Source organism: Agelaius phoeniceus, chromosome 2, assembly GCF_051311805.1.
Source record: "Agelaius phoeniceus isolate bAgePho1 chromosome 2, bAgePho1.hap1, whole genome shotgun sequence".
In the NCBI taxonomy this organism is placed as follows: domain Eukaryota; kingdom Metazoa; phylum Chordata; class Aves; order Passeriformes; family Icteridae; genus Agelaius; species Agelaius phoeniceus.
The window spans coordinates 80875393-80902065 of record NC_135266.1 but is presented as its reverse complement, the minus strand read 5'-3'; positions in this window follow the sequence as shown (position 1 = coordinate 80902065).

Here is a 26673-nt window from a genome sequence, read left to right as displayed (position 1 = left end):
AAGAAGACAGCCATTAAGAGGACCAGGGCCTGGAATATATGACATATGGGAAGAATATAAAGGTTTCAACTTACGTCCTTCTGTGATTCTATCTATTTCTGTGCTTTCTGTCCTAAGAAATAAAATGTTTTCTATTCTACTGAAATTTCTCCATTGCTATGTATAAATATTATTTTCCTTTCATTAATTATTACTTGTAAATCTAATTTAGTAGGTCTTCAGGAAATATCACTTTACATTATCCCTATTTACTGTTAACTTTTAATAGTACTAATTAATTAATGCAAACCTCAAAAGCCATGTTACTCTACAGAAGAAGGAAAAATTTACCCCTGAAGAAAGAAGACAATGCTCTGATCAAGACCTTTTTCCATTTCAAAGTTTTGCTATCACATGCTGTCCTACTGTCTGTTTTGGAATGCACCCACACGTAGCCTGATGGAGCCAGCAGCACTTGAGCTGTGCATCAGTGCAGCTGGAGAGGCAGGGGGACCTAGTCAGCACTCAGGATTAGCCAGCTCAACCAGAAACCCACTTTTCCTCCTTCCATCCTTTAAAAACCTGAAAATGTTTAGGATTGTTGCAGTTTCCACTGGTCCACAGTTGTGAACCAAGTAGATACCTGGAGATGCAGGACTTCTTCAGCACACAGCAGAGTCAGAGCAAGAGGTGCCAGGAGAAGAGCAGTGCTCCAAGATTGCAGGAAAATACAGCCCTGCAATGCTGCTAGGTGCCTAGCTTTGTCTGTGCTAGACAGCCCTCTCCTTCTGGAAAACAGTATCATTTCTCCTAGGCCAGAGGTAATCAAATTCCTTTGATTGTTATGTTCAGTGACAAGTTTGAGCCATTTAATGAAAAATTACTTATGAGTAATAGCAAACTGAAATAAGATCAGAAGACCAACATAACTCCTCTCTAAAATTACCCAACGGCCTGGTGAGTTGGAGTGTTGGAGGCTGTGGTTTGGCCACCCTCTTCAAAGAAACTACAGCCCCTGACCCCCTGTCATGTTGTTCCCTTGTGCTGGATGTAGGTAAGTGTGGCAGCAGCACTCCCCAAATGAGAGTCCAGAGAACTGCATTGCTCCAGCTGGTGCTACAGGAGAGGTTGTGATCTTCAAAGCAGTCTCTACTTAAGGAATTTTGTTTAATATAATTCATTGCTTTTTTAAAATAACTTGATTCAGATAACAAGGTAAGAAAAGAAGATAAAAACACAGCAAATTGCACAAAAAGCTTGGAGAAAAGCTGTTATACAAGATGCAGTCCCTCTGGGTTGTCCTTGCCCTTGCATGAGTAGCCCAGGGCCACAACTCCTCAGAGGGGATCAGACCCCAGCATGGGTCACCTGCAGCTGCAGTCCCCTTGGGTGTGCCTTCTCTGGCATGGAGCACCTTCTTCCAAGAGTACTCCAGCCATTTTCCCAACGTTTCCTTCCACATGCTTCCTTTACTGTCTCTTCTCATATGTCTTAACCCTTGCAGCTCCCTCCTTACATAGTTTTTAGCATGAGTTTTTTGGCACCTGTGCATTGGTATTGTGTCTCAGTAAGCTAGGAAATAGTGTAGTAGATAATCCTTTGAATAAGTGCTTTAAGTGTGATGGTAGGAGTTTGATCTATGGCTGAGAAGCAATCTGGCTGCGTAAGACTGATAGTAGGTAGATGATATTGCCAGCTATATTAAGACTCATTCAAATTGCAAAAATGAATGCTGAGAAGCTGGAAAGCATTCAGAAAATCTGCAAAGCTGAAATAAGAGTTGAGATTCAAACTTTGCAGTGACTCTTACTAATTTAGCTATCAAAAGATTGTTTAAAATTACCAGAGAAAACAAAGATTTGTCTATCTCAGGCTAATTCTGTAGCAAGGCAGGGAACTGACATTGAGAAATTACTTATAGCTTGGATTGAGTGCTTAACTCTGGATGTCTTTAGATCACTCTGATTTTAAATCTGTCTGTTCTTGAACAGGACTCCATCTGTATCTCTGAAAGATAAGTTGTCATTCAGGTTGAAGATACAAGACTGACAGTACACCCAGGAAAGTTGTTTGGTTGATGGTAAACAAAAGCCAGACAATGTGGTGAAATTAATTCCTTCTATGATTAAAAAAATTATTAATGTAGAGAAGAAATTAAAAGTCTGAGAGATACAAAATGCCCCTTGGTGTTGAGCAGATCCTGTCTGGAAACTTCCTGCAGTGTGTCTGCCTTGTGAGCACCATGGCAGCACTCCTGCCCTGGTCAACCATGCCTGCAGCTGAACTTTTCTAGGAACCACTGAGGGAGAAGTGGGTGATTTATAAGCACTAATCCATAATTCATAATATTTATTTCTTATTTTACCACCTGCTTTTTTTGTTTCCTAAGTCATATTTTTAATCAAGGGACAGTTTCATTTTATTGACTGCAATACTGAAAGCATGAGACTTCAACAATATTTCTCCAGCACACTTTCTTAGGGAATTAAGCATTTGCAAAGGAATTACTCATCATACACCCTGTAGGAAGAAATAAATTCTCTTCCAAATTGCCAATGAAGGTGTTTTTAATTTTTCTTTTCCTTCTTTCTTGTTTGCTCTGATTTCAAGCGCCAGAGGTGTTTTTGACATTAGATCACTGCTTTGACGTGGTTTCTTCACAGGGGACTAATTTTAGGGGACAATAGAGTTTATCATGTGACGGAGAATTACTCATTGCTTAGAGAAACTAAGCAAAAGAGAAAAACTTCAAATTGTCAAAAGCACTCACTAGAAACTCAAACTACAAATGTTTTAGATAACTGAAAGAGGTCTTCCATGTTCCTGCACAGATATATTAGAAAGGATAATGGATACACTTTTGGCAGGACACAATACAACAGCTGTAGCGGCTTTCAGGGCTTTCAACTAGGTCATCAAATTAGAATTAGTTGTAGTGATAGAGCAATTAGTAGTAAGTAGTGATAGAGCAATGACATCTTAAGATTTATTATAGGGAAAACTGCTGTGTTGGGTGTTCCTGCTGCATCCCACAGGACTACTGTGGTATCTGCTGTGTGAGTGCTTAGCTAGACACTGTCACAGCCTTCTGGTCCTCCAAACCAGTGACCAAGTTTTACATGGGGCTGCAGCAAATTAGGGACATATGTTTCACTGAATTTCAGGGTTGTGCATCTTGAAGAAGTCAGGGTTAATACAAGCTTTCAGGATTTGGAAATTGTTTTGCATGTATGTCTTGACAAGCATTTGAAGGTTTGCAGATGATGAAGAGATACCCATCCTTGTTCTGTGATGGTCCTGAGAAACTGAATAAAATCCGTGCTGTGCATTTTAAGTTAATGCTCCATAATGGACTGTAAACATGTCAGCATATCTCAGCAGACCTTTCAGCTGTCTTTCATGTTGTCAACATCCCTTTCTAGTTGGGAAGCAATGTGCAGTAATTTAAAACTCTTACAGAAGTGTGGTCAAGTTCCTCACCTCAAATTTATCTAGGCAAAACAACATTTCCCAAGAAATATTGTTCTGCTGGGTAGCTGCTTCCATAAAGTATCTATCCTTCTCCCTGTTGGTTTAGAGCCCGTCTGAATTCTCCTCCATATAATAGAATCACACCAAAGGCCAAAGATGAGTAGATTGTGCTCCTTCTTTCCTTATTTGTCAGGAAAGGTGCAAATCACTAAGCTGCCATGTTTTCCTGCTCTCCTAGCTAGAGCACTGAGCAAGCTGGCAGGCAAACAAGTCTCCACCAGCCAGGGGAGCAGCAAGGCAGAAGCTGTCCATTCTGCCCAGCAGTCAGACATCTCCATGCTTACTTGGGTCTTTTTTTTTCTTGCTGTATCAATACTCTTATATCTTCTTTTCCCTGAAAGGCTGGTCCTTGCATCAATGCCTACTTGAATTGTTGTTCTTTTTCTAGCCTTTGCTTTCCTCTCTGGACGAAGAGGCAGAAGAATATACAAACAAAGTATAAGACACATGGATAGAGTAGCTCAGGGGAGCCATGTTGAGGCTGTGTATGAAAAGGCAGCTTTAACTAAAAAAAGTTTCAAGGAGGAAACAACAGTCAAGTTGAAGCAGCTGTTTTCTCTGCAGTGTTTTGGCTTGTTAGGATATTCTGGCCATGTCCTGGGTGAGTCACAGTAGTGGGAGCTGCTCTGTACCAGCCAGCGTAGTGATGCTGGGATTGGTGTGAGTCTAGTGCTGAAACAGAAGTTGTGTCAGCAGCCAACTGCCTGTATATGCCCTCTCCTTTGCATCCTGATGCCCGGTTCCCTCCCACATGCTTCTATCTGTGCAGGTCCCTCTAATGAACAGCCTCTGCACCACCACCTATTGCAATGTCATTTCTGTTCCTCACACCAAGTGGATTCTTCTAGTCTTCAGACTTATGGTGTCAATTATAGCATGGCTTTCTGCCAGGGCAGGATCCCAGGACACCTGCTTTTGTCCTATAAACTATTTTCAAAGCTAAGCTACTTTGATTGTCTGAGCACAGAGAGGAGCAAATTGCCTGGGAGACGCTGCTCTGGACATGATAAGATGGTGCTATCAGGAGCCAGCATGCCTGTGGTGACTGTGATAAGCAGAGGCATTCCTCCTCTCTGTGCTCTTTTTGCCTGAGGAGATCATGTGGCTCGTTATTCCGGATGAATACGTTGGATTATTTCCCAAAGCATGGGGTGGCCATGCCTCTGTCCTGCAAATGCAGGGCAGGCAAAAGCTGGATAACTCTGCAGTGGGGCGGATTATGGAACTGCCGCTGGGTGTACAGGCGCTTTTCAAACTTTGCCCTCTCCCAGTTCCTGGCTGTAATATAAAAATTTTACTCCTCAGAAAAAATTACTGTAGTTTGGGTGTTTTTAACTTTCTCTGAAAGCAGATTAGAGTGGCTAAAGCACCCTCCAGTGCCCACAGAAACTACCCCAATCCAAAGTGCAATGCGAGCAGTAAATAAGTGGCATTTGGAAACGTAATTTGTGAATAAGATTAGAATGCAATTGAATATCACATTGGAGAGGAGAAGCATGGCAGAAATGTTTGTGTATGGCCATGTCAGAAATGCAGGAATTTGGATGCCAGACCCACATGGGCTTCATAACTGTATTGGTAGTGATTTTCTGAAAACCTATAAACATTTTGCACACATGGGCTTTGGATTTTCATTCCGTCAAAATGGACAGTTTGTGAGATCCCTTATTACCAATCATTTTTCTCATTTTCCTCTTTGGATAGCTAGACTTTTGCAATGCAAAAGTTCAGTATTCAGGGAAAAAGAAAAAAAAAGTATGTGAAACTGAAAATAAAATGTAATCTTTATTGGAAGGAGCAATTTCTGATAAGTAGAGAAATACTGCTGAGAGCAATAGGAGTTCTGATGACAGATGCTGATCACCAAGAAAACCTCATTTATTATCTTGACATGTCATTTTGGTGCTCTTAATATCTTTAATCATTGTCAAGCAAGAACAAGAGTCCAAAATAACTGAACAGCTGCTTGGTTCCATTTTTCTTGGTATGGAAATGAAATCTTTGCTTTTACTCCAGCTCCCTGGATAAATACTTTCTTTCATGGATTTTATTTCATTCTAATCCTCCTGGTGTATGTGTGAAAGCAATTGTGTGTATAAATACACAGAGCAGCTGTAGCCATATTGGATAATAGGCCTATAATTACTTCTCTGATTTAAAGCCTAACAGTTTATTCCACAACTGTTGTGAGCATTTTTATTAATATTGCAATAATTTTGCTGCCCTTTTGCTAAGTTACATACCATTGTCTCCCCAAATAAATGAAGTACTTACAGTAGAAGGGATAATTAGAATGTAGCTCAGTATGGTAATACTTAACTCTCAAATATCTGGCTCAATCTATTTAAAAGAAGAACTTAGGAACAAATACTAAGAGGAACATGGATTAAAACTGAAGCTCCTTTGTGCCACTTTACTGAATGTGCTCAAACCAAACCATGGGGTGAAACTACACATTTAATCAGGGCTTTAAACATCTCAGGTTTCCTGAAGTGATTTCTCATGGCCCTAGATATGATCAATAAGTGAAAATGTGTTTCCTTTAAAGGTATACATGTTTTTTAGTGGGCCAGGATTGCCCCATTGTGAATCAGTTTCTGAATTTCCTAGAATTTCCCTAGGAGTGCTAGTGATTTCTAGGAGTGCTACAGTTTCAGATTTGCTGCACTTCTAAGTGGTGAGCTTATTGCTTTAGTTAATAAAACACCAGGAAAATGGAAGACAGCAAATAGGATGTCAAACTTTATAGGTAGCTCCAGGTAACTACAGATCCATAAGACTGACCACTGACTAATAACTCAAAACAGTGACAGAGAATAGAATAAGAGAAGAGTTAGCAGTGATTTGGTTGGTACTCACAAATCTATTTGAATTCTTTGGAGAAGTCAATGAGGATGTTGTAACGGGTGTCTGGTAAACATGGTGTACCTAGTTTCCTTAAAAAACTTTCAATATGGTCCTACAAGAAAAAAAATCATCAAATAAAATAGGCCAATGTGCAAAATCAGAGGTCCCTCAGAGGGAAAACTTGGTTCCAACATCAGAAATAAAAGATAGGAGGCCATGAGTTTTAATATCACAGAGTTACAAGAATAATTTCAGAAGGCTCTGTGATAGAATCTGGGCAGTTCAACATATTCACGTATTATTCACAAAAGTGTTGTACCAAAATGTGCAAATAATTATAGTATTATTCTGGATAGTCAGAATTTAAGATGACTATAAACACTTTCAGAAATGTTAGATTAAATTTTATGTTGATAGGTGATAAGTACCTCACATTCCAAAAAATAGCTCTAATTGTGTATAGTGGGTTAAAATGATGCATTTTTATTCAGAAAAGAAATCTAGGAGTCATCAGCAGTCATTGTGAAAATGAGGTTTCTTCTGAAAATATCAGCTTAATGCTTAGATGATGTTCAAAAGTAATTTGTATTGGGAATTAAAAGGAAAGTAATTGAAAATACAGGTAAAAGTATACTTCTTTCTAATCAATAAAGCACCCTTATCTTCACCCTTATTTTTGTGGTCTTCCATCTGACACAGGGCATAGCTGAACTGCAAAAAGGGCAGAAAAGGAGAGCAATAGCAGTATTCCACCACAGAGGAAGACATATATTAAGAAATTACATCTTAGAGAGAAACATCAAAATGTTTTATGATAAAGACCTGGAAGTACTGGAAACATTGAACACTTGTACAGAGAACATGCCTGGGAAAAAATCATTAACTCCCTTTCCTAATACAGAATTAAAGGGATCTGAAATTCTTAAGCAATGATTTTGAAATAAATGGAAGCCAGTTCTTTCTTTATATAGAGTTAACTTGGGAAATGTTTGATTAAAAAGTTAAGGAGTCCAAAATGTAAATGGTGCTTAAAATAGAATTGTATTAAGTTTATAAAGCAAATGTTTCACAGATCCCTTGATGGCTATTTAACTGGGATTGTTTAAAGGAAATCTCTGGTTCAGGTATTTCTTAGGAGACTTCCCCATCCATCTTTGCTAGTAAGGATCACTACATACTTTGAGTTATTCTATTTCTTATGTTCTTTCTCTAAGAATCTTGTGCTAGTCACCTTCATAGACAGGACATATGGGCTGTTAGTGTCACCCTGTGTTCTTATATTCTAAATATGCTGTGCTATGGAACACAAATCTCAGTATTCCTTTATCATGTAAGTTGGCAGTATTCACTTAATTTGTACCAATTTCTCTTCAAGAAGCACCAGCTTTTTTGGTTTAGCTAAGTGATCTGACTTCAGGTTACCTTCTGTCAGGTGACATTTGTCTCACACAAGATCAATTACATTGCTAGAGTTCAAATCTCAACCCTATTTTTGAACCATGCTCTTGGAATTAGAGGCTGATACGCTCAGTGTTCAACTAAGTGTTTTAAGGTGTTTAACAACTGTCTGGGTGATCAGCTCTGATCTATTAGGCCCTATAAAACTGTTTGTATTGATGTTCATTTACATAAATTTCCATTACTGTCTTCATCTGCCATCATGTTTTTGGGAAAGGTTCATCTGAAGTTCAGACATAGAGTTCCTGGGTGTGACTGACCTGGCTGGCATGCTGCCAGAATAAATTACAGCTTTCACTGGCTAAATGGATTCAAGTGCAGCTGTCAGAGCTGCCAGAGCTGCTGAAACATCAGGTCATCGAGGGGGCTGGATGTCAGCTCTATGCACTTGTGCAAAGGGAAGGGATTGCTTTTTGAAGGAAGAAAGGGAACATCAGGCTGCTTAACTACAGATACACAGCAGGGTGGGTCTGAACCAGGCACTCAGCAGAGGAGGAGGTCTGGCCTGCTGAAGCTATTATTAGTCAGGGAAAAAGGATCAGATATGGCTTACTGGATGCTGTACAGATAGCATTTGTATGTGTTATCTGTATCCACATATACATGTATTCATGTAAACATGAATGCATGTCAGGATTTGGAATAACATGTGCCTTTACAGAACAGGCTAGTTACAAATGCATGCAAATAAACTTTCACTGCCAATGGAAAAAGAAAAAAAAAAAACTTCAAACCACCCCCCCCCCCACCTCCTCTCCAAGCTTAGGGGCTTGGTTTGCTGCTTTATACCCTGAGCCTATGAATACCTGTCCAGTAGTTACCTGTGTGGCCAGAAAAATGTGTGTGCAGATTATTCTCCAGACTTTCTGAAGCTACCTCTGAGGCATAATGCCATTACAAAGGCTTTCAGCCCATGCTGAGAGCTCAGAAAACCAAATTTAAAGTAAGGCATCCTAAACACAGGCAGCCAAAGTGAATGGTTTTTTTTAAAGAAACTATAACCATCATAATAGCTGCTTAAAGCATAGTAAGGAATTTTACAGATTTCTGCTTATGGATGAAAATCTTCTCTGCATTGATAGCTAAAAATGTGTTAAAAGGCCTTTCTGTATTAACACCCACAGTAAATGAATAGGACAAATTGCACTTCCTTACTAGCATTCCAATCTGGAGGCGATGACTAAGAAATATTCATAATTCATAGCTATGACATCAAACCAGTGAATATTGTGTTTCTAGCTTTTACAATGTGAGTGGCAATCTCAGTCTCTGGGAACAGATTTTTTTTTAAATTTTTTTTTTTGCATGGAGTGGGACTTTCACGCATCCTATGCATCAAACCAATCTGATCTCCTTCCTTCTGTGACAGCGGGACCTGCCTAGGGAATGAGGGAAATGCTGGGGATGTTGTCTACCTAGACTTGATTGAAGTCTTTGAACATGTCTCCAGCAGCATTCTCCTGAAGAAATTGGCTTGGACAGGTGCTCATGGCTTGGACAGGGGCACTCTGCTGGGTAAAAAACTGGCTGGTTGTTGGAACCCAAAAGTGGTGGTGGCTGGAGTACATCCAGCTGGTCACAAGCAGGGTTCTCTGGGACTCAGGCAGTACTGGGGACCGTTCTGCTTATTAGACAACTGCATCACTGCACATTCCTTGGCCTCTTCTGTTAACAATCTCTGAAAGATCTCATTGTTCCCATTGTAGTCAGCAATGTCCATAAAGCATGTCCAATTTAGGCCTGTTTTAAGGTATCCTCTGTGGTTAGTTTTTCTTGGTTCTTGATATCTTTGTTTCTCAGTGTCAAGATGTTATGAACCAGTCTGCAGAAGTATGAAATACTGAGGCACCTTATTTAGTCAGTGGAGGGAATGCTTTGACACTCTTGAGAAGTACCAGAATGTTTTCAGTGAGTATCCAGGGCAGCTGAGTGCCTGCCTTTGGCACTCTAGATTTTTGAACAGTGCAATAGCTAAGTTAGGTACCACAGGTATTTAGGTCTGGAAACAGCTCCTACTTCCTTTTTACATGTTTCTTGTTAACATATGGGTCAAGGGGAGAAAAAAAGCATGTGTATTTCCTCCCTATCCAATCCTGAGGGAACAAGTCTGCTCTGTGTTTGCATGAATGCAAGTGTCTGTCAGCAAACAATAATGATGTTTAAGCTATTGCTGAATTTCTGGTAAGTTTTTCCATGAAGTGCAAAGCTAAATCTGAAATAAATATTATATATAGACAACAGTTATTGATAAATAAGAACAAAATAACTGCAATCTCACACCTTTGTCTTATGTCTCATATATGAGTGCCAAGTGCTAAATGCCTATAGTCATTCAATAAGAAAAAGAAATTAAATTTAAACCAAAAGGTTTCTTAAAAAAAAAAAGTGCAGTATTATTTAGGAGGCCAGCTGTCTATAATCTCTCTTCAAGCTTTTCCTAAAAATGTGGATTCAGCACAAATTTCTGATTTCTTTGTTCCCTAGGATAAGAATATTTCTCTGTAAGGCCTCTAAATTTCCACATTAAGATAAATAAAAGGACTAAACAAAAGACAAAGGAAAAAAAGGAAATTTTAGACACTGCAACTACCAAATCCAGTCACTGCGCTATTGGTGATGGGTACAAGAAGGCCACTCCTCCGCATTCAAGTGGAGTCTGATTTCAAGCATCTGCTTTGACATTTAAGCAGATGAATCATTAAATGCAACAACTACCTGGAGGCAGGGATGCACTTCATTGTTTTTTTCTGCTGGCAGTACACTTTATTCTAAAATATAAGGATGTTTCAAGACTTTGCGTCAGTGGATCCTGCTTATTTAAAAACAAAACCAGATCTTTCTTTTCCAAGTTTGTTTGTGAGAAGTTCATAAAGTGAGACCCTTGAGTTACCTCACCATCTTCTTTGATCAGAAACAGATTCGCTTCAGCAATTGCTAATTTTTTTTCAAAGAATGTGAACCCCAAATCCAAAATGTTTGACCAAGACAGATGAAAAACTGAACTGAAGCTGACATTGTATGTGCTTGTACTTCTGCAATACTCAGGAGAGGAGAAGGGAAGGAGAGGCAAATGTACAGATATATGCCCTTCAGAATTCAGACACAAAATGTGGCTTACAGCTGATTATTGACTCACAGATGTGAAACTAGGAGTTTCACAGTATTGCAAGATATGCTCATGGCTGAACTCAACCACTTACATGACATTTTGACTCCTCAAAGACTAATGCTGTCACTACCATCAGACAAAATTCTCATTTCTTCTCTTAGGTGGTACTTGCACAACCATCTCATCCCCATTTCTCTCTAAGCAAACTGCTAAGAGGAAACAAAACCCTTACTTTCAGGAAGCACTTAAGGGAAGAATGTCGAATACGCAGTGAAAGAAGACTCTCTCAACGTCACAAGCATATTGGGTGGGATGGCAAATGGGGAGGAAGGCAGAAAGGAGTGGGAAAGCATGGAGAGAAAAATAGCTATGCCAGTAAATCAATTTCTATTCTAGATTTAATAAAAATGATGATGACTTGCACCAACTTGAAATAACAGTGGGAGTAAGGAGAAAACTCCCCAAATAGAAAGATCTAGATATAAGATTTGTTGCTGTGTTTCATTATGAGGCAAGAGGAAGAGGCAGAAACTTTCACAAGGTTCTTGGACAAAATCAGCCAGGCAAAGGTCGAGTTGGAGAGCAGGATGTCATGGTTACATACCCACAGCAGAACATTAAATAACCTGGATTTAGTCTTGCTGCACAGAGGCTCAGGCAGAAGGCTAAGAGGGATGTCTTTTCCTTCAGCTACAGATCACCTGAGCCTAATGCCTAAACTATGCTATGGAACAGCTTTGTGTAGGACAAATAGACCACAAAAAGATATCAAAGCACACTGAGAATTTTTGCTCCTCTACAGCTGAACTGCTAAGAGATTGCCAAGACTTGTTTGAGAGATACTGTCTAAAAATATTGTATCTTAAAAGGTATGAATGACTCAGAGGTGTTCCACCTGCTGCACAGAGTAACCCAACAAATGCGGAAAGCGGTCACTTTTACTAAATAAACCGAGTCTGTGACCTGGAAAACATTAAGGCTAAATGCCCTCCACTAACTCAGGATGACTCCTGTAGGGAAAAAAAACAAAAACCCTCTCAGTGCAGGATGTTAGGGAAAAATACTGGTAATTCTAGATAAACCAAGCAGCTTCCTCACCACACACTTTGGACAACAAGAAAGAGAAGCAGAAAACACTGGGATCCAAACCAAAGCAAACCACCACATGGCAGAAAACCCTCCAACAAAACTTGTGGGGACTCTGAGTAGATGGCATTTCCAGGCTATTGCCCTGAGGGTGACAATAGCAGTTCATCACCAGGGCCTTCCCTGTCCACTGGAAAGCACTCTGGAAGTAAATCCAAGATAGAATAAATTAAGATAATGCTGTGATTGACTTCAGCACCACACATATACTAATAAGGAGAGGGAAAATTCCCAGAGCATTATGTTGATGCCCTAATCTGTTATAGCTAACAAGTCCCAGAGAAAAACAAAACTATGCCTTATTTTCACAGTAAACTGCACAAACTACAGCTCTGGTTTCTACACTGATAATCACCCTTGTGAGAATGAGAGGTTACTGGAGGGTATCTAAGGGGCCATTGCAGGGAAAGGAGTAAAATGTTTCAAGAACCTAAGTGTCTTTATGTGTGCTATTTTCAGAACAACGGTCTCAGGTGTCTTGCAATGAATTTGTGCATTTTCGTTGGAAATGGACATAATTATCACCATTTAGTCACGACCAGATCATGGCCAGTTAAATGGTAAATCTGCATTGGGCAGTTACAATTGCTAAGGGTCTACTAAATAACATGGTGGAGAGCAAAATAAATGTCCTACAATGGCACTTCTGAACGGAGAAATTTCTCTGCAGAGGTGTCCATAACAGAGAGGCAGTTGGTTCAAGATACAACCCTACATTCGAGTGCGTGACCCATGGGGTGCTTGCAGCAGACAAGAAGACACAGACATACATAGATTAATGCTCTTTATGATACACAAGGAAAGGATCTCCCAGAATACCAGTTTAGGCCCTCTGCCAGGATGAAATGACTCCTCGAAGAAAAAACAAGCATTTTGTTTACTCCTGCATTAAATTCTTATTATTACTGTAAATGACATTTGTCTTTCTTATTTCTTGGGGGAACCTGAAATAATGAGACATTCGTTCCTTGCATATGGAAACAGAAAAATATATGACTTTTAACACATTGCCTGTGGTCTGTCCTGACAGCTTGGACTTTATGCTGTGGATGCAATTTTCATACAATGAACAGTCAAGTCCTCATTCATATCACAACACAAAATTGGTTTTGTATGTTGCCCAAATGCATTTCCAAGACTCATTGCAAAAGCAAAAGAGAAACATGGGCATGGATGACAACAAAGAATGCACAGGCTGAGAGGTCCTAAGCAGGATATGAATGGCACTTAGTGATCCATCTCAGATAGCAGAAGAAACTAATCCAAGGTGAAGAGCCAAATGCTAAATACTTCTGCCTGTGCTGTCTGTGCTGCCTGTCTTGTGCAAGGACTACAATTCTTTGCTACAGCCTCAGGGCATGGCATATGCATGAAGAGCTAAGAAAGAGCAGTCTGTCAGCTGCACAGGTGACCACGAGACTCCTTCATAAAGGAATCCTCAACAGGAAAGAGTAGATAAGCTGCTTCACTTGGGCCAAGAGAGAGGTCCTGTGGGTCCCTCACAGCAGAAACTTCTTCCTCATTATTATTTTTTTATGGAAAAAGGCTGTGGTACTTCACTACTTGTGCAGGGCTTCCATGAATGGCTCCAAGTCAGGCTTCCCAATATGCCATTTTGAGCAGACCTCTGAAAGCGTTACATTTAGGAGCACTCTCTGGGCACAAGGTATAAATCCTAGACTTTGTCTTTTCCTTTTTTTATTTTTCCATGTGGGCTTGAGGAGTGTAAAATTGCAGTTAACTTTTAACATAAAGTCTTAGAAGGCTCTCTTTTTAGCTAGACTTCTAGTCCAGTTCATCAGGCAAGTGAGAATTTTATCTTCTAATAGTATGTCTGCTATGGACAGCACATGGTTTATATAAGTTCCTTAAGCAATACTGTTGTCAGCATCTCATAGACTTGTTAGAGCATCAGTTCCTTATCAAATTCTATTTTCCAAAAGGAATCCCTTCTTATGTCATTAAACTAACACTTTAATCTTCTGGTGAAGGCTTTCTTTTGATATCAAAACATATGAAAAAAATAGAGGGAAAACCTTCCCCTGGAATGCTTCACTAATGGATTCACCATATTTTCCTAATTCCCTTGTTATTAATATTTTTATCAAATAATCAATTAAATAATATTAAAAGGTTAGCTATGATTACAAGTAGAAAATTGTGAAGTATAAGGTATAGAAATATCCAGAGTGTTGTGTAACCATAGAAATCCCACCAAGAAGTTACAGGACCCTTATGTTTCAGACAAGAAACTGCAGAAATGATCATGCTCACCAGTTATGCTGCTTGGAAACCCAACCCTTCCCTTCCCATCTTGTTTATAATACCAAGGATTCCAGTGAGTCGACCTCAATAGAAATAGCCAATGATTTTTTTAGGATATTGATGAACTTATTAACCATTAGAACCAATCAGTATAAAGATTAAATTTAAGAGTGGGCATAATATGTATAGTATGTTTAAGAACTTACGTAACAATATTTTAGCAGAAAAAGTATATGAAGGGGTGGGTTTTGTTTGTTGAGTGGGACACATTTCAGAGGAGTTGTGCCCCATGTCCCCAGCACCCCAAAAAGGAAGTGTCTGCTTATTTGCATCAAATTGGTGTTGGATAAGTTTCTTTCATCCTGTTTGGTGACACCCTAGGTAAAGCTCTTTGAAGAGCCAAAATAAGGAAAAAAGGCTGGTAAAGAGGCAGGGCATATGACTAAGGGGATAGAAGTAAAAGTTGATACAGCTGCTTGGGTCCTTATCTCCATTTCCCTACATATCCCTTCTTTTCCCAGGCCTTATTTGTTCTCTTTTCCTTGTATCCAACACTCTACTTTCTTTACTGCCCTATTATTTTAAATGTGGATTCTTTTGGCCCTGAGTTCTCCTTGGGAGTTCATGACACAGCTGTGGCTCAGACACGAAGCGGTCCATCAGTGTTGACTCCTGCCAAAAGGATAGTTGGTGGTCCACCCTGGGGCTCACACAGTCTGTAATCCACTCCCTGAAAAGGGCTTTTGGGAAGCCCTTCTAGTATCCAGTCCACGGCATGGCCTGCCTTTTGTGCTCTCTGCTGGAGAGGACGAATGGCACCTGCAAACTGGGTTTCTCTCTCTGTGCTTGATTGTCTCCACCAAGAGCAATATTTACCAAAATGCTAGCCAGTTTGACGATTTTATCAGCAATGCTCAGCATTCAGCAGCTGCTGCTGTTTCCAGTGCCTAAAAGAAAGCCAGTCCAAAGCCTGAGAACCTGCCAGCAGTATCTGCAGGCCATGAACCTGTGACAAAAGAAAGCTGGGGTGTGGTGCCTCCTCCTGCACAGACTGCCAGCACCATGGAAGCACTGGGGCTTGGCAATGGGAACAATGTAGACATGGAGGTGTGTTTACTAGTAGGGGCTGGGGAGGGGAGCGTTGTTTGTTTTTAATACATATCTACATTGGTGTGTTCTGACTGAAAAGAATTATCAAGCACATCTGTCAAATCCATGAGTTCCCCTTCTTTTATGTACACATGGACAGAAAGAAACCAGACATAGCACAGAGTAAAAATACCATATGTGTCACCCTGTGTCCCGCTGGCAAACACAGCGCTCAGATCTCTTTATCAAAGGTCAAGTCACCTCCTGCTCACGTACAAAAACCCACTCACCTGGAGGAAAAGAGCCAAATGCACACAGCTGGGCTGAATATCATGTGCATGGGTAAAGGAGCTGGGAAAGGCAGCTCAGCTGCTGCATAGGGTGTTTGGGCTGATCCCCTCACACACTACACAGGTGTGGGGTGCTGCTCTTCCCGGCTGGCTGGGCAGGGAGGGACTACTGAGGGAGGCAATTGTACTGAACCAAGGGAAGGGGAACGTGGGGATGAATCATAACAAAACAGGGCTTAAGCCTCTACTGTTGAATTCAAAATACATCAAACCAGGAAAAAAAGCCATTCTACTGATTGCCTTGGTGAATCAGGTTGTGGTTTTTACCTTGGCTATAGTAAGGACTAATAATCAGTTTTCTATCAGGTCTCAGATCCCATTTCTCACTGCAGTCCCATTCTGACTGTTCGTGCTATAGCAGAGTTGTGTCCTCAAATCATTTTTCTCTTTAACCACGAGCTCCATTTCTTTCTGAAGTATGGGAGTCATGCACAGGTCTCATCACAGGTTTCTGGGGCATAGTTTCAAAAACCCTGCATCTTTTAGGGGTTTGATAAAAAAGTACAGCTCTCCCAAGCCAGAGGATGTTTGGGTCTCCAGGTGATGACACATGAACCTGTACAGAGACCTGCTGAATGCATCACAGGACTGGAACAAACTTCAAGGCAGTATGAGAAGCAGACAGTGGTGGGGAGGGAATGAAGGGATAATAATATGCCTATGACTCCTGCATGCCTAAGAAGGAAAAATGGAGAGAGGCAATATGCTTCCTGGTGATCACAGCCTCTAGAGTACTTCAGTCTCACCTAAGTGCAAAGCTCTGTTGAATCACTGCAGCTTTAGCAAATTAATGTCTCAGCAGCTGAAGGCAGGATGAAAACAGTCCATTATATAAAGGGCTGCCAATTATGGTTCTTTTATTCACACAGAGGAGTGATGGGCTGGTACCTGTGTGCCTAGAGCAGGATGCTTCTGATCATAATGTCCACTTACCTCTGTTTAGATCCCTTCCTAGCCCTAAATACCCCTCTGACTTCTACCATCCTTGCTTGAATGAACAATATAATAGAGTGTGACCTCTGTGGTAAATGCAAGGAAAGATGAGGAGAAATGTGCTAGACCTGTGAGATGAGGTTAAGAGCAGTCTGGAAGCATGGAAAACAGGCTTATCTCCTGTGCTGCATAATGTCTGGTGGCACATTTTATTTTAGCATAAGTCTACATTAGTATTCCTATTTTATTTTATCACTAACACACAGGGACTAGTGCAGGTATCCTTATTCCTGGCAAGCAGTATATTGCTGTGTAAACTACTCCCTTATTCTTAACTGTGCAGCTTCCAGAATAATATTTTCAATTCATATTTATTGTAAGTAAGAGTATAAAAATTTGGACATGCAAAATGATGTGGGTACAAAGAGCTTTTAAAGGTGAGATCTTTCATTTCAATGTTCTGTGTAATACACCTGAAATATTATGACATGTTTAATAACATGCACAAGAAAACAGAACCGTTCTCTTAGTGTTAATGATCCTTTTTACATAAAATAGAAAGTGTCTTAAAAACAGAACTATAAAAAGACATTAATATTTTCTAATGTTCTTGAATAACAATCTAATAAAATTAATATAACTTTCTATTAGTGGGACCATTTTCATTCTCAGGCTAAAAAGCAATGAGCCATGTAGGAACTGCAGTGTATAGAACACAGATATCTCTTGAACAAAGAGGCTAAATTATTTAAAAGATTATAGGGGTTAAAATGAGTGTTCCTATTAATTTCAAATCTACTCTCACTCATGGTGAAGTTTTCTGAGCATCACAATTCCTCTTCTGTCACTGAGCCAGCAGAGGTATAAAGAATGAGGAGGAACTGTGGGATGTTTTAGTTTCGGATTAAAAAAAGACAAGATAAAAAAAGCCAAAAAAACCCCAAACACTTTTATTGGCCACTCTGAAGATATGAAAAACACTTTGGAGCTCTACCCTATGACTGTAGCACATACTTCAAAAGGGGATGATATTGCTGCCCAGACAACTAGAAAGTTCAAAGCAGAAATGGCCAAGATCGTGCAGTGACTAAAAAGGACGGCAAAGGGTAACTCACCATCACATGTGTGAGCTAAGGAAAAGCCACATAATGCACCTGATGCAGCAGCTCAGTTTTAGTCAAAGCTTTGCTTTTCTCACTAATCCCATTACTGTGTCTCCACCCTATATTCAATCTTTGGATGAGAATTTTATTGTGTACCCAGCTACACACAGCAGTTAAGTCAGAATAATATATGCTATGAAAGTAAAGGACAGCATCTATTTCATGCGTGAATAGTTACTCCCAAGCAAACATCTTTACTCAGATAATTTTTTCCAGAATCGTTATGCCAGAATAGCTACTCCCATGTGACTGCTTAGCCTGGAGCAGTTGGGAATGCACTGCATTTGTACTGATTCACTTTCAGATAGTTTACCCAAACTGGAGCAACTGCTGTGGATTGAATCTCTTACGCTGGAGACAAAAATGCACAGGTACAAGCTGTCCTTTGATGAACCCCTTCGTAAAAAACACCTCAGTTTCAAAGCAAGTCGAAATGTTTATGAATGAACTTTTAATGAACATTTCAGTCATTGAAAAGACAGATTTGGGATGAAAGCCTTTCCATTTAAAATTCACCAGCTCTCCCTCAGATACTCCCAAGACATCCATGTATTTTGGAATGTGTTGTTATCCAACACAAAACTTACTGACTGTTTATAATTTAGATGTCTTCATCTGAAAACTGTTAGGTACTAAAAATATATTTGAAAAAATATATACAGCAGGTAATCACCTCCATTGGTGTAGCAGAGCAAGAAAAAGACGCCATAGTCTCAAATTTTGTGTTTCTCCTTTCCTTCCTTTCCAGTGGATTGTTATCTTTTGTTATCAGAGTTCTGCTTCAAGACCCTGATGAGAGTAAACTTATTTGGACATGACGCTGTGCAGACATACAATAACAATTTTATCATAAACTTCAATGATTTTTCATCTTTGCTTTCTTTGCTTTCCTTTTGGGACTGAGCCAAAATGTCCAGATGCTGATTCCTAAAGACACTGATGGGGAAGTTAGGCTAGCCAGGTCCTTCTCTGGTTAGCATCACTCCATTCTCTCTACCAACACATCTGAGATGGTTATGTTAGAGAAAAGACATAGTACTTTGTTCATGAAAGCAAATATAAATTTCCAGAAAAATGATTGGATTTTTCTCAATAAGTGCACTTCCAAGGCCAAACTTTTTTTCTTGTAGAAGAAGATCTAGATAATGTTAATCTGTCTAAGTATCCAATTTCAATGTTGTTGGATTTGGTTTTCTTCAGGGAAAAAAAATTTAGAGGTTTCATTTGAATTAAACTAAATATGAATAAAAATTAAAATTAGGATTAAAATGTGGGTAAAACCCACTAGATGATTAAGACTTAAACCAAAATATCTTCATAATTTCTCCCCTCAAAGAAAATGTTATATCTTGAATTTTTATTCAAATTTAAAGCTAGTTTTTGTTTGCTACATGCTGAAACATTTTTGAGACAGAAATGGCAGCTTCTTAACACTTAGATTATCCCTTCTGTATAGAATAGATTTATAGACAGTCATATCAAGGAACAAAGAGATGTCTTCTTGCTCTGGGGCTTTTTAGAGAAATAAAACCTAAATAGTTGCAAGAAAGCCTCTTGGGAAAGAATAAGCTCTTTTCAGGGAACCCCTGAAAATTTTTAGTCAGATCTCGTCTGAACCTTCTTGACTTCCATGTTTGAATGCAACATTTAGTAAAACCACAATTTCCTCCTTTAAAATTGACCTTAATTAAGACCTGACTATAGCCTTAATTATTTTGATACAGTTTCTCCTTTTGAATAACAAACTAAAAATGTGAATATCTAATGCTATGTCCAACTAGCACGAAACTGTTTCCTGCCCAGAGGGCCTTTTGGGAATGGTCCACAGCTTGCTGTGTCTGCCAGGCCCTGCTTGGGCATTGCAGGGCAGAGTGCTTGCTGGGACTGATCCAAACCACAGGCTGGATGGACAGGTTATTAGATGTATTAAAAATGGGCTGGACTGCCAGAATCAGAGGGCACTAATTAGTGGCTCAGTGCTCAGTGGGCAACCACTAATGGATGGAATATGTCAGGGGTTGATTATCTTCATCAGTTACTTGGGCAATGAGGCAGAACAAAGCCTCAGCAAATTTGTGGATTAAGTTAAATTGAGGCACTTGATATGCAAAGCAGTAGAGATTTAATTCAAGGGGACCTTGGTAAATTCAGGGATGGGACCAATAGAAATTTCAAGAAGTTCAGCAAGAAATACAATGTGCTCCATCTGGGGCAGAGTAACTCCACTGTTACAAACATTACTACACATGGGAAACAGACTGGTTCTCTGTTGAACAGGATCAGAGAGTTACGATGGACACAAGGCTCAGTATCAGCCTAGACTGTGCTCTCCTCACAAATAAGACAAGCTGCAGAGCAGAGTTATACATGGAGGAGCAAGGCCAACAGGAAAAAGGCTCATCTCCTTGGCCCTGGTGAAACAACACCTTGCAAAACTCAGTCTAGTTTTGGGTTTTCCAGACCAAGAGAGTTGTGGAGAAACTGGAAAGAGTCCAAAGGATGGCTATACAGATGGCCAGTGCCTAGAATTCCAATAAGGAGATGTTAAGGGATCTGGAATTGTTTGGTACTGTGCAGAGGAACTTAAACAGAGACCTAACTGAGTCTATAGGACTTAGGGGAGAGATAGAAACTCCTTTCAGCAATAGCAGAAAGAGAATATATAAAAATTCAACAACAGTCACAGACCAGGATGTGAGAGGTTCAGCTTGGACACTGATTTTTTTATCAACACTGGAACAGCTTGTCCAAGAAGTCTGAAAATTATCCATTCTAAGATTTTCAAGTCAGCTAGTAAAGCCACACTGCTTAAATGCTGGTGATCTTCAGGGAAGAGGTTGGAGAAACACCTGCAGAGATCCCTCTAACCAACACCTCTAACCAACATTAGTCCTGGTTCTTACACAGACTTGCCTAGGGCTTTTGTACAACTTAATGTGAATTTTACTGTGGTGCTGCTGATGTCTCCAGCTTCCTCCTTGACCTTTCTCCTGGTACTTGCTCAACAGCCCAGGCCCCTGGCTGTCCTGCTGCCCCACAGCCATGGCGTGCAAACTGAGAACTGAGGCACACGGCCAGTGCCACCCACTCCAATGGGGAAAAAGGTGTTAGAAACCCTCAAAAAATACAGCAAGTCCTGACACCACCACAGCTGTTTGCTAGGCCAGCTTTACCTGGCAGTCTGGGCTTAGACCCATTTGCAAGCGTAGCTTTTTCAAGCCTTTCAGAATGAAGCAGTAGAGCTGATGTCCATCCTTCCCACTTGTACACTTCAAAGTGCATGGTAAATGAAGGAGACCTTTGTAGAAAGACAATGTCTGTCTGTATGTCTGCCAGTAATATTCACAAAAATATATTTGCTGAAAGGATTAGCACACGATAGGACAATTCTAGCTTTGTACCCAGCATGTTCAAATTCATGCTCTCGTGGGGACAGTCAGTCATAGAAAAGATGATTGCAAGATTCTTACTTGGGAAAATAATTTTTCCTCAAAAACATGACGCATTACAAAATGGCTGATTCTGCTCTTTATGTGGTAATTCATTTTCCCCTGTTACCAGGGACAGATTTATCAATTCATTGCTGTAAGGAAAACTCACCTTTTCCAATGATATACAATAAATCCTTGCTCGTCAGCTTTACCCTGAAAAATGCAAAGCATCATCCTGTAAGAAGCAGCCCCGCTATGCCCTCCCAAACACAAAAGCTGTTTTTCTGCAGTGCAAATCTAACCTTCCCAGGAATACAAGGACAGTAATCTGATTGTGATGATCATCTCATTAACAGCCATGGTATTCCTTGTCTCCATTGTTAGCAAATTTATATTCACACAGAAAACGGCCTGATTAACCCATCATTATTTTTGATATAATATACTATTTTTTATCTCAGTGGATAAAAACAAGTTTGATGTAATGTTTCCCATAAAATATCTTTGTATGGGACAGTAAGCTGATAATAGAGAAGACAGGGTGATTGAAACCTTCTGGGCTTCAGTGCTTCTAAAGAACAAACACTGTCATTGAGACCTTCAGTGGGGTTTATCAGACTTCATGTGCTTATCCTTGAGCCAGCCACCCTCCTTCAATGTCCAAACAGGCAGAGACAATTCAAGGAAAAAAATCACTGTGTCCTGGTGCTGACACATAAAATAAGTGAATTGGTTGAATTACGAAAGTTTTTCTTCCTCTCCATTTCACAGAAGGGAACCCAGTGAGACAGTTTAGGTGTGGATGTGTGCACTGCAGACACCTCAGGTTAGGTGAGACTATCCCTAACCCTGATGTGGGCTGTGCTCCCCTTAAATAGAATGTAATCTGTTTGCAGAAAGAATTTCAAAGAATTATGCCCCATTGTAAGATTTACCTCTTTGATACAGATACAGTTCTCTCTGTATAATGTGCCATGGATTGGAGCCCCAGCTGCCTATTTGTGAGAGCTGCATTTGACCTCAAAGTAATATCTATGGACTGGAAGCACCTGTATCTTGACCAGCTCTCACAAAGATTTCTGATTCTCTAAGTTGACTGGAAATACTATTTATGTACATCCCCTTCTTGAAGACTTTTGCAAAATAACTGCTTCTCAGACTCATGGTGACTCTCCTCAAAATAAATTCTCTTTTTTTCTTCATGCAAATATACTCAACTTGTACTTTTAAAATCCTTTCTCAGGATATGTGGTTTTGTTTTTCCTTTTCACAGTCTCTAGGATCTTGCTGATCTTGCAGTCCACTATGCACTATTCTGTTTTCCCTCTGAACAGTTATTTTTTGCAGCCTGATAAACTCTGATTGCTTTTCCTTAACTTAAAAAAAGGAACTTTAGCATTTCTGTTTCTCCTTTGAGTCCCTGATATCCCATCTGGACTCAGACTGTGCAAACCATCCAAAACTGCATATTCAGCTCTGCAGTTTCAAATCTGTTATTAATGATGCAGCAGTCCCTTCCTTTCTTTTGACTTCTCCTATCAAGTTGATGCTTTTCAAATGCATCATTCTTTTTAGAGCACAGTACTTTTCAGATGTCTGTGTCTGTCTAGCTGTCATACTCTTCTTCATTTAAATATAGCTATTAAGCCTAGTGTGTCCAATCCATTAATATTAAAATAAAAATAGCTACCTTTGATGTGTCTTCCTTTCCAGAAGGTCCATTTTCATTCATGAATACACAAAATCCTTGCCATTGATGTTTCCAGTTGGCAGGAATTCTGGAGTGTTTGAGGTGCCTTGGGGTTTCTAACTTCTACTCCAGTTTCTCAAGTCTTCTCTTCCACTTTTCTTTTTCCACTTCCACTACTGCCATGTAGAGTGGGTAATGTGATGACTAACATGAACCTTGACTCAGAGTGTGTATCTCTGACAAAGCTTCCATAAAACAGAAGATAAAAGAAAAATTTTGGGAAAGAGCTTGAAAGAAAAGGAGAAGGGGAGATTTTCATGCTAATTCTTTGTCAGCTTGTTCATCAATTAACACTAATAAGCCAAGTTCACAAGCAAGATGAACCAAACCTCTCAAATACCCAGTCAGCTGTACAACCCAGAAGTTTCCATATCTCTGTTACAAAGGCAGTTTCTTTCTTTGGGGTACTTTCTACCTCTTTTCTAAATCAAGAGAAAAAAAGACATGTTTGGCAATTATTGCTACTGGATAAGAGTCAGATAGGATATGCTGGGAAATAGAAAGAATGACTTTTAAACACAATAAAGGAAAAGCCTGGAAGAAATGTGTTATGTAAATTTGACTCTCCAGCCAAGAAGTTTATCTTTTCCCTGTCTGCTATAATTCAGCAATTGGTTTCTGTAAAGAAAAGAACAGATCAAAAAAACCCCAATGAAAAATAAAACCAAAAAACCAAACCAAATCAAACCAAACCAGAAACACTCAACCCCCCCCCACCCCCATCCAAAAAACCAAACAAACACATCAAAATTATAACTGATTTGAGGGTAGAGGGAAAAAGGAAGAATTCATGCCAATGTCATGGAAAAGCAAATGGGTCTGTGGGGGCCTAGTTGCGAGCTTGGTTTAAACCACAACAGTTATATAGTAAGTACTGGGCTGTATGAATTGCGTGGATTTGGTTTATTTTTTGTGTAATGAAGACAACCATCCACATTGCTGATTTTGAGAAGAGCTCTCACCTTCCAAATCTTGCACCTGGGGATGCAGTAATTGGCCTGATAAAGGAACCTGCCTGGCCTCCTTCTCTGCCGTGGAAATTGTCAGTAAGATGCATTGGGTTGGGGATTAAATCAGCCTGGATGGTCTTGGCTGACTCAGAAACAAAGCTGATATTTCCAGGAAGGGAATAAAAGAACATTTAGAACTAAGAAGCTTTCTGATCTGGGAGAGAGTCACAGACATACATTGAAGGTCTTTGTTGCATCAATATTCTTAATCATAGAATCATAGAATCATAGAATCGTAGAATATGCTGAGTTAGAAGGGACCCATAGGGGTCATCAGGTCCAGCTCCCTTAGAACATTTATAATTTCTTTATAACCTGTTAAATTAGCTGCTGATACAAAAATGCCTCCACTGCTCAAACTTACAACTAAAATGGTGATTTTCTTTATTTAAAGAGTAGCAGTGGTAACAGTATGAAGTCATGGTTAATATTTTTTTCTAGGATGTAGCAGTCTGCATTTCTCAAATGAACCCAATGAACTTTTCATTTCTGGAGTCAGAAAACTTTTGATTTCTAATAGGCTAGGATGAAATTCACTGAAATTATTACCACAACAAAGAGACAAAACAATTTCAATGCAAGAGAATAATTATTCTTCAAGAATTGTGTTAACAAAGTAATTTTTAAACAAATGAACACTGTGTTACTCAAAACATTGTAATAGATATAGTGTTTTCTTCTCCAAGTATCACCTATATGTCCATGAGGATTTGTCCAGACCTGGTACATCTGTGGCAGCTAGTTCTCAGCTGTGTTGTTTGGGGCCAGTTTCTTTGCAAACAGATGTGTTGTCAGTCTAAGGGAGAAAGGTAACCTGTCCTGCACACAGCATTATGGAAGCAGGGCCTTGCTGTTACCAGAAAAGTTCTTGTACCACATCATGTAGCTTCACTGCCTCAGGTGTTCACTAGCTTAGTATCTCTGCATTACATTCCAGGTCCTAGTGAGGACGTGTCCATAGAGAACTTGTGACTACCATTTATCTCCAGGCAGTGGACTCAGAGGCATATGATAAGGTGCCCCCATGATAGACCATAAACCAGTGTCAAGGCATCCAGCAGATGTCCAAGCTGATTCAATCCCATCCCTCAGATAAAGCACTAAGGATCCTCCCTTGTCTCCTCCAAACGATGCGCTCACTCTTGTGAATGAGCACAATGTCAGTTTGCTCGCTGGAGCACACTGTGATCCACCTGGCTTGCCAAGAGAGCAGAAGAATATCCACCATTTTTACTGGGTGATTAAAAGCTTAAAGAACAACAGAAAAGGCTGGCAGAAGATGAGAGAAAAAATGTGCTCCAAGGAGGGAGAACTGGGACTCTTCCTTTTTTGGCAGCTGTTATATTTGGTGCAAACAGCTCTGTTCAAAACTCATCCATGAGGATGAAGCAGCTGTAGATGAAAAGAGAGGATAACAATAAACAGATATGACTTATAAAACTGTAAGGAAAGCCTCCAGCAACAGACCCACAATTGCAGGTCTGTTTCCAACAGGGATACAGATCTGAAATGCAATGCTCTAGCACTCCAGGCCACTGTGCTTCCAGCAGGTGCAGCCAGACTCACAACCTGTATCATTAGTTCTCCAAAGGAGTGGTTACAAAGCTTTCAGATCTTTGGGGTAAAAGGGATAGAGAGCAGATTTTGTGTCAACTTGTGCAGTATGGCGTGTAGAGTGGACTTCAAATATGTTTGGGATTGGGAAAGCAAGAGAAAAGCTATTTTATAAACATATTAATTTTTATGCAAATAACAGAGCAAGAAAAGAGGAGCTTTGCTGATGGCAATGCTATTGTGGAGACATGAAGAGGAGTGAAAGGTAAAGATCAGAAAACCATTAGGCCTTTTCCCCACACTTTTTCAAAAATGTCAACTTTTTGTGACTTTGCATAGATTTTGGCAAGACCTGAGATAAGCTTTATTCTTTAATAGTGCAATACAGTGCATGTAAAGGGTGTGTCTTGATGAGAAAAGGGTTTCTGTGCTGTGCAGGACACTCAGCACAGTGATGGCTATCCAGAAGTTCTCTCACACATTAAATGGGCCATGCTTTGCATAGTTGGACCCCTTGGGCTTTCTGAGCAAGGTAGATGTGGCAGAGATACTCTTCTGAGACTTGTATTAAGGAGGAACTAAAATAATTGGAGATTTTAAAACGAATTTGAAGGTGTGGGTGAAGCATGGGAGAAGGTGTAAAGCTGAAGAGATTCATCATTAGGTTCACATTTCACTGACTTTCAACTTCTATTGATTCTTGGTTCCCTTTCAGCAGCTCCACCTTATTAGGAAGGTAAATTACTGACAAGAACTGAAGAAATTGCTATCACGTACTGCCACAGAAATACTGTGTGATTAGCACAAAGTGAGTCATATGTTTTTCACAGTGCGGGAGAAACCATACCTGCTTGAAAATAATCCCTTCTCATTCCATACAATCCTTTCAGTAGTACACTCTAACACATAAAAGCAGGGTCACAGTGCTCTCAGAAAACTCACATATTTCAGTTGCCTCCTAAAAGCACCAACTCCTGGTACTTTTATTCCTTAGTACAGTGCTGGAAGGAGCTGCTTTCTGCAGTGTACCTAACAGAGTCACCACTGACTAAAGAAGA